This window comes from Canis lupus, chromosome 4 (genome assembly GCF_011100685.1).
Source record: "Canis lupus familiaris isolate Mischka breed German Shepherd chromosome 4, alternate assembly UU_Cfam_GSD_1.0, whole genome shotgun sequence".
Lineage (NCBI taxonomy): Eukaryota > Metazoa > Chordata > Mammalia > Carnivora > Canidae > Canis > Canis lupus.
In genome coordinates this window covers 87,121,491-87,130,542 of record NC_049225.1, presented here as the reverse complement: position 1 = coordinate 87,130,542, position 9,052 = coordinate 87,121,491, and the positions used below count along the sequence as shown (strand labels likewise).

General features: G+C 40.0%; 1 non-coding gene across 1 annotated transcript; it reads right to left on the bottom strand.

Annotated features, from left to right (window-relative positions):
• Positions 1-4,012: 4,012 nt before the first annotated feature.
• On the bottom strand, positions 4,013-4,203 carry LOC119871713. The gene has a single exon (XR_005358704.1). It is a non-coding gene; the product is annotated as a U2 spliceosomal RNA (small nuclear RNA).
• Between the last annotated feature and the right edge of the window lie 4,849 nt (positions 4,204-9,052).

Here is a 9,052-nt window from a genome sequence, read left to right as displayed (position 1 = left end):
CTTTCTCTCTTTATGTCAACTAAATACACAAAATCTTTTTTAAAAAGTCCTCTTTAGCTCCTGTTATTGTCATCTTCTTTTGAAGGAAAAGGATTTTCCAATTTAAAAAAGGGAAGACAAATACCGGTTACTCTGGGCCAAAGCTTGTAAACCTCGAAGGGATCGTGTGAGAAACTGGTTTGTTCTACTGGCCAAGATTAACTATATCCTCAGTCACCAAGAGTGCCTGGAAATATGAATTCCAACCACAATCAGTGCTTGTAATGATCTTTGCAAATTAGAAAGACCCCAGCAAGTGGGAGAATATAGAGAGAGTTTCTTGATGATATTATTTCTCCATTAGAAATGAACAAGAGACAACAAACATCATTTCTCTAGTGACTGTCTTAGGAAAATCAGCAGAATCTTATTCTTGTTCACAAGATTAGTTGTGAAACGTGTTAGCATCCAATGATGCCACAGTCAAATTTGCCAAAAAGAGAGAAGGATTCATTTTGGACACAGCAACCTTTAGGGCAGCGGCCAGTGGGAAATGGACATCTACTTCCGCTGAAGCAATGAAATGGTTGGAACCCTCATTACAGATTACGGTGGTTGAGTGCACACATTTCTTGTTTATATGATGATTTAGGACAACTTGACTCTGACTTTACTTTGCCAAGGAAGAAGAGAAGCCCTGGTGTGTCATCTAGCATCAGCCACAGTGTGACTGATGACTCCAGTTACTCGTATCAAGAACTGAGGAGAAGCCTGATTGAAGGTGGGGCTTTTGGCTTTTTTTCTTATTTTGTTTTGTTCATTTCAACCCCATGAAGAGCTTTGCTTTGAATCTCCAGATGTGAAGAGGACAAACGTGATTCGCCTCTGTGGATCCACGACGGGGAAACGAGGTCTGTCATTATTACTGAGACTGGCCTCACAGCTGGGAGCAAGGAGAAAGGCCTGAATGTTCTTGGCTTGTCTACTAGCGCCAAGTCTTCTTCAACAGGGTTCGTATCATCTACTCAGCTTCCATATCATCTGCAATCCAAATCTGGGATTACCTCTTAGGCCTCTGACAGAGCCTTCCAGATCGTGTAACTCTGATTTTCAAAATGAACAGGAAGGTATATTCCAGTAACATTGGATCAGCTAGTGTTTTGTGCTCTGGAATAAATTTATTGCGGGTTTCATTTACTTCATTTCTTTCAGGCAACCGTACCTGCTTTATGTTAGACGCCCTTTCAGGACGCGGTACGGCATTGACTCAAACACAAAACGCCTCACAGAGCTTGAGCGCTAAGCGATAGTGAAGAAGTACTTTATGGGAGTAAAACGAGAAGATGATAATCACCGAGCTTGTCTTTTATTGACCGATAAACAAACCAAGGGGAATGTCAAAGTTGAAAGCAAACGACTTGACAAGTCTTCTTGCACATGTCTTATATGTAGAATGGAGAAATAAAGACTAGAATGCTATACGGTTGGGATAATACTTAACAATTTTAATTAAAGAAAATAATTTCTGAATAGGATCAACAGTGAGATTTGCAGTGGCCCATTTTGATGACCTTGTTTTAGTCAACATTTTACAGCAACCTTACATGTATAATATTGTATTTTATGTTGGAAAGGGGGATGAAAGTGCAGTGCAATAAAAACATAAATGTGGAGATAAATAAAAATAGACAGAAATCACTGAGAAACAAATAGATCTAAAATATGCACCGCACATATGAGAAACTTCCAATAAGGACTGCAACCGCTCCATGTCTCACTCTTTTTTTTTTATTTTTAAAGATTTATTTGTTTATTTTAGAGAGAGGAGGAGCATGTATGAGCAGGGAGAGGGGCAAAGGGAGATGGAGATGAGCAGACTCCCCACTGAGCAGGGAGCCTGACCCAGGGCTGGATCCCAGGACCCCGAGATCATGACCTGAGCTGAAATCAAGAGTCCGATGCTCAACCAATGGAGCCACCCAGGGGCCCCTTCATGTCCTGCTCTTGACCATCCCTCTCATGTATCCTGCACACTGGCAGCTCTCCTTTCTCACTGTTCACTGAATGACAAGCAGAGCTCAGAGGAACTGGGGAACCATCTTTGATCCTGGAAAACCAAGGTTGAAATTCTGGTCTCTACTGCCCATCCGTGACCTATCTTCTATGAAATGCAAGAAACTACAGCTATTGTTCTCATGTTATGGTTATTTGGGTAATATTAATTTTAATATGTTCTTCTTCTGCTTGACATGGATTTAGGAATAAGAATAACTTAACTTTTTTATCCCTAGTGCATTGTAGTGTCTGAGAAATTCTCGGCTTTCAGTAAAGTTCCCTGAATGAATCCATGAATGAGGAACTTGAGATGATACTCTATTTGTGGATGACAGGACGTTTATGCAAGAGTCGATCATTTGAATAAAGGCATGTAGTCATAAAATGTGACTCACTAGGGTAGAGCTAGCAGGGTAAACTGCTAAAAGAACAAATTTATAGGGATGCCTGGGGGACTCAATGGTCGAGCGTCTGCCCTTGGCTCAGGGCATGATCCTGGGATCCTGGGATCAAGACCCACATCGGGCTCCCCGCAGGGAGCCTGCTTCTCCCTCTGCCTGTGTCTGTGTGTCTCTCATGAATAAATAAATAAAATCTTAGGAAAAAAAAAAAGGAAAGAACAGATTATAAACTTCTGTGAGTGCTCAGAGACAAATGGAACCCAGAAGGGCTCGAGGGCATGTGAATTACCTGCACAAATGATGTATGTCAGCACCAGGGATGCCCCGAACCCTTTTAGGCATATGTCATTGCATTAGGAGAGATAAGGGAGTTTAAGTGGGGGAAATGGGTTAAGTTCTTAAAAATACAAAGCGTGAAACTTTATTCTCAGTTGAGACCCTGGATTTTGGAAAATGTTAACTTGCCAATGACTACATCAAAGTCAGGCATGAATTATTAGACACAGATGTGGGTCAGGAAGCAGCTGCTGTTGGGTTTGCCTGGCCCAGTCAAGGCCTTGGCACGATGACATTTTCCTTTTGTTGGAATTGTATGAAAGGATCCCTGGAAGGCAAATAATCCTAATATATAACTTCTTGATAGATGATTTCTACAAATGGAGTTTCTGTCCTTGATTAACAAAACAGGCTGTACACGGGGGCAGCATGTGGGAAGTTCGGGAGAGTCAGGCTCGGGTCCAAACGCTTTTCTGCACAGCTCACTGCAGCTCTCATGGACCGTCTTCCTAAAAGTTGTCCCTATTGTTCGGAGACAGGGTCTCTGATTTCGACTGTAACACTTTCTAGTATGTGCGCCTCTGCGTGGGAAGTGCTAGTTGCTTGGCAAGTGTCTTGAACCAGGAGTGTTACTTATGAAAGAAAACTGTTTCAAAGCAGAACTGGATGAAGCTAAATAAATTTTAAGTTCGATAAAGGGATATTTTGGGCAAAATAATTGCAGTGCCAAAACGATGCTTCAAAATTGGGTAGAAAGTGAGATTTACTTTGATGGCGTGGCGGAAGCAGATGAGACTCACTGCAGGCTTTGAAGAAGCAGCAATCGGAAAAGAGAGATGAAGATATCTTCCCTTCAAGAAATGCAGTGTTGCTTGATGTGGAGCAACTGGTTTACAGTGTTCGTTAGGATATTCGTTCCCTGATGTAGTCTTTCAGTTGATTCTAATTGCTATGTCAGTGTAAAAAAAAATAATAACATTAAAAAACCTTCTCCTTATTTTTATTAAAAAGATTTATCTTTTAAATTTATTTTGGGAATTCTCTGAAACTTTTAGTTGTCCTAATCTAAAGATTCTATATGCTTGTTCGTTACTCAAATATTATTTTATTCTCCTCAATACAATCGTGTACTTTATGTCCAAATCCTTGGTACTTCTATTTACTATACTCCGCTGTTTACATGAAAGCCATTGATTTGTGGGCAATGTACCTGAATTTTAGTTTTGCTAGTTTTTTTAGACCCCTTTTCTCTTTCTCTCTCTCTCTCTCTCTCTCTCTTTCTTTCTTTCTTTCTTTCTTTTTTTTTGTGCACCGTTCCTGGAAGTACTGCAATACCAGGTCGATGCGCGGAGTGGATGGAGCAAGCTCCTATTCCATCTCCCTGCTCCAAAAATCCATTTAATATATTGTCCTCGGATAGAGGACGTATCAGATATTAAACTGATAAGAACAGATACTACACATGATCTTATCCAAAAGGCCGAGAAGCGATCTCTCTCTCTCTCTTTCTCTCTAAAATACGCACACACAACCCTTCTCTTCCAGATTTTCTTCTAGATACTGGGGATTCAAAAGTGAATATGGAAACAATGAGGAGGGACGCTTGGGTGGCTCAGCAGTTGGGCATCTGCCTTTAGCTCAGGGTGACCCCAGGGTCCTGGTCCTGTATCGGGCTTCTCACAGGGAGCCTGCTTCTCCCTCTGCCTGTGTCTCTGCCTCTTTTTCTCTGTGTCTCTCATGAATAAATAAATTCTTTTTTTTTAAAGGAAAACACTGATGAGATACTACTACACACCTAGTAGAATGGCTTAAAAAAAATGACAATATCAAAAACGGGCAAGGATACGGAACAATAGGAATTCTTGTTCATTGCTGGAAAGAGGCTCAAAAAACTTTGGAAGAGAGTTGGTAGTTTCTTGAATTCTCACAAAATTAAATATACTCCCAGCATATTATCCAATGATTACGCTCCTTGGTATTTACCCAAGTGAGTGGAAAATCTGTGTTCACATCAAAACTGCACACAAATGTTTATAGCATATTTATCCACAAGTACTGAGACTTAGAGGCATCTAAGGTGTCCATTAATAGAGAATGGGATAAACAAACTGTGGTATATCCATATAATGTAATATTTTTCAGCAATAGCAGTAAATGATTTATCATAGTGGTAAGTGAAGGAAGCCAGTCTGAAAAGGGTACCTATCATATGACTCAGACTAAACGACATCTGCAAAACACAAAATTATGAAAATTCTAAAAAGATCAGTGGTTGCCCTAGGAGAAGAGGTGGAGGGAGGAAGGGAGATGAACAGGTGGGACTCCGTAGAGTGTGATGATTCTGTATGGTAGGATACCGTAATGGTGAATGTGGATACAAGCCATCATACATTTCTCAAAACTCATCCAATGCACAAATGTAAAGAGTGAGCCCTAACGTAAACTTTGGACTATGGCTCATAATAATGATCCAGGCTTGGCTCATCAGGGTAACAAATGTACTGCGCAGATGCATGACAGCTTGCACTAATGTCAGACGTGTGTAGGAGGATATATTGAGAACTTTCTGTGCTTTATGTTTGATTTTCCTGTAAACTTAAAATTACTGTAAAATAATATCTATCAACTAAAAGAATTAATACGAAAGGCGGTCCCACCCTCCTAGCACCTGCATTATGGTGAAAGGAGGTAAATGGTAAAAAAAAAAAAGAGAGAGAGAGAGAGAGAGATGGTGATAAGTGCTAGGAGGATAGAGAGTCCAGACCCTATTTTAATAGAAAATGGTTTGGCATCTGTCTGGGGACTTTTAAATGTCCTGAGTAAAGACCTCTCGGACACATTTAAGCTGAATTAGAATCAGCTGTTTCTCAGAAAGGACGTTTGGGTCCATTTTTCCTTACAACTACATTTTCAACAGGAGCCCGAGCAAATCTGATTTAAACAGAACAATCTCTAAGTGGTTGTGCTGTTTCTTCGCCTTCTCATTTCTAATTCCTGAACGTCCAAGAGTGACCGTTTGAAGATACCAATTTGTTTATAGCAGTTCCCCGCTCAAAAGTCTTCGCATGACTTCTCACGTACAACACAGTACAGTATTCCGGCAAGACCCCCGAAGCCCTGTCCTAAGTAGAGCGTCCCTCTGTTCCAACTTAATGTCACACACTGTTCCTTCTGCTCGACTAAAATGCCATCCTCACTAACTTCCCACCTGAACTCTTTTCTCCCCCCTTGGAAGACATCAAACCCTCTGTGACCTCAGGGCCTTTCCAGTTGCTATTCCCTTTCAGGATCTCCCTCAAGTGCTTTCTGCAATGGCCCTGATGATCAGTGCTGGGAGAAGATTTTAACAAGGCAAATGGTGATAAAATGCATGTTCTTTGTTTTTGTGTCAAATATTCCCACGGGTCTCTTCCTCTGCCTTTGTTCAGATCTTGGATCAAAAGTCCTTTCCACAGAAGCTCTCCTTGGCTTTTCTGTGACGTGTTTCTCCTTTCCTACTTTTGCCCCCATAGACTCATCATGATCAAACACATGAACAGTTTTCTTACAATGCCCCACGATCTTCATGAGAGCAGGCATTTCTTGTCCCTTTTGTTCGGAGCTGAAGCAATTTCTCGTCCACGTTGATATTCGATAAATACTTGATGAGTGAATGAATAAGAGCACAAGGTAATATTTATAAAATGCCAACACTCTGGTTGGTTAAAAGTATAAATGGCTTGAATGGAAGTAAGTATCACCTTGTTTTAAGTTTTCTCTGAGTATATTACTAATCCACTATATACTTTACAAATTTGCATCTTCTTTTCCTAGATTTTTAAGTGTTTTTGGAATATAGATACTGCTTTCAATTTACTGAAATATATTTGGGGCTCGATCTGAAGTTTGTATTTGAGGCAGTTAGTCTGTTGACAACTGAGGGTGAGTAAAATTTTAGCTTTTACTATACTAGGAGACCTCGAGAGAATAGAAAGGATGTGCACTTTTTATTCCAGACCTACAAGACAGGTTAGTGAAAATAAGACACTTTCTATACTGATTGTTACAGGGAAGCTAGCTTTGACTGGTAATTTTATTATAAAATATTTTTGCTGCAGTAGTCAGAGGCAGATCACCTATTTTCTTATAGAATTGAGTCTCGCTGATGTTTTTCCACTTGAACATCTTAGCATCTTGTTGGACCCTTGACACTCGTGTAATTAGTTGCAATTCAGGGGAATTTTTTATGTATTATAGATATGGATTGGAGGCCGTTGGCCGAACTCAGATGAAACCTATTCTAGCTAATTTAAAGAAGAAGGTAAATATATGACAAGAATGAGGAGGAATTGAAAGAATTAAAGGAAACCCTGAGAAGCCAGACCTTGGCTAGGACAGATAATAAGATGACATCAGGGTTTTCCACAGCAGGAAGTGGGTTCCAACCAACTCCTGTGTTAATCTGGTTAGAGAACTAGGTTTGGATTGAGGCTCAGGTCTACACCCCAGGGGAATTGTGATTGGTCTGCCCTGTCTGATGCCCTAGAATGAGGGAACGGCTAAGTGCCACAGAGGAAAACAGAAAGCGTATTCCTGCGAAGGAAGGACGCATGTGGCCATCCAGCAAAATCTGAGGAGCCCATCCTGCTGATGATCAAATAGGTCAAGATAGGTTCCTCATGCCAAGAAATCACTGAAAAGAGAAATACATTCTCAATTCAAAGAATTTGTATTATAATGCCTAAAAGGAAGGTTTCTAAAATTGTGTTTTTGTTTAGTTTGGTTTGATTTGTATTTAGGTGCCTGATAATTTTCAGAACTCCGCATTGTTACGGACCTAACAAAGCCTGAGATCACTCCCTATAGTCAATTCGGACAAAAATTTGAAGATGTAGTTTTACAATGTTTTTGAGCTTTCGTTTGACAGGTAGTATTGCATGACTTTGCAAGAGGAGAATGATCTCTACTCGTTTCTCCTGAGAGATAGGCACAGAAGAGAAAGAAAACATGAGGACCTATTTTTGTGCCTGTCTAAACAAGCAATCCATTAAAATCCCAATGGAAATAAGCCTTTGTGGTGCTCATCTCCAAAACTTTGAAAGCTGGCAACTTTAGCCACCTTCCCACTGCTAATTCTCATGTTCTGAGTAAATGTAGTATTACCCTGCTTGCATTTGTCATGCACAAGGTAATACTCTCGTGTTTCATAGTGTTTTTTTTTTTTTTTTTTTTTTAGTATATATATGGTTACAGGGAGAGAGAATTGTTCTCATAGAAATAAAGAATCTAGTGAACCTGTCCCTATATTTATGGTGCTTCCTCCCACTGTCTAGAGTTTATTTATGTGACTGTCTATGAGATGGTTTCCTTGGTAACCGAAAGAGCCTGGATCTGAGCGGCTACGTTGCAGGTTCACACTTCTAGACATCGTTTGCTTTCAAAAATTAACTGTTCAATGGAATATTCAGTAAAAACACGTGAAACATCATCACCTATTTTCTTCCAGAATTGAGTCTCGCCGATGTTTTTCCACTTGAACGCCTTAGCATCTTGCTGCACCCTAGATGCTCGTGTAATTAGTTACAATTCAGAGGAATTTTTTATGTATTATAGATGCCATTTCAGCAAGCTGTGCGAGGGAGGCAGTTCCCCTTTCCAAATTCATTTACAATTAATTGCAAGGTTCTATAACTATCATTTGAATCACATCTAACACTCAAATGTTTAATGATACCACAGCAGAAAATAAACAAAACAAGACGTGACGCGCCTTCATGTGCCACACTGCCACAGGCAAAGGCAAAGATAAATGTCAGAGGTAATAAAATATTGACTAATTTTAATAGAATGAAAAATCTTGTAAACAGCAGCTGGTTATCACTGTTTATTATGAAAGAGCAGAAAAACGTTTTCATCCTGATGCCTAGCTTATCTACGTGGCCTTATTTCATATTAAAATTTTCAGTACTATCTCCTCCTGAATTGATGTTTAGCCAACTGTCACTTCTCTCTTTCATCCAGCTGTTCTCTTGACTCCCCCAGAAATCTCTTGTAACACCATGGTTATTATCTGAAATATTTGGTTTTAATGAGATTTTTTTATGCAATGCTATCACTCCAGAAATCAATATATGTCCCACGTATGAGATTGTAAAAACACAGCTCGCTCTAGAACCTAACCAAAGGATGAGGAGAGGTTAATGGGTTGAGACTGATCGTGGCAGGTGTAACTCCTCTGACACCTTAGCAATCATTTTAATACTTACATTATTCTTCTTTTCCAGCCTCTTAACATCTCCATGCAATTCAGATAGTGAGTAATGAACTGGGTCAAGGTTCCTAGCCCCCTGTTTTTGTGGTCA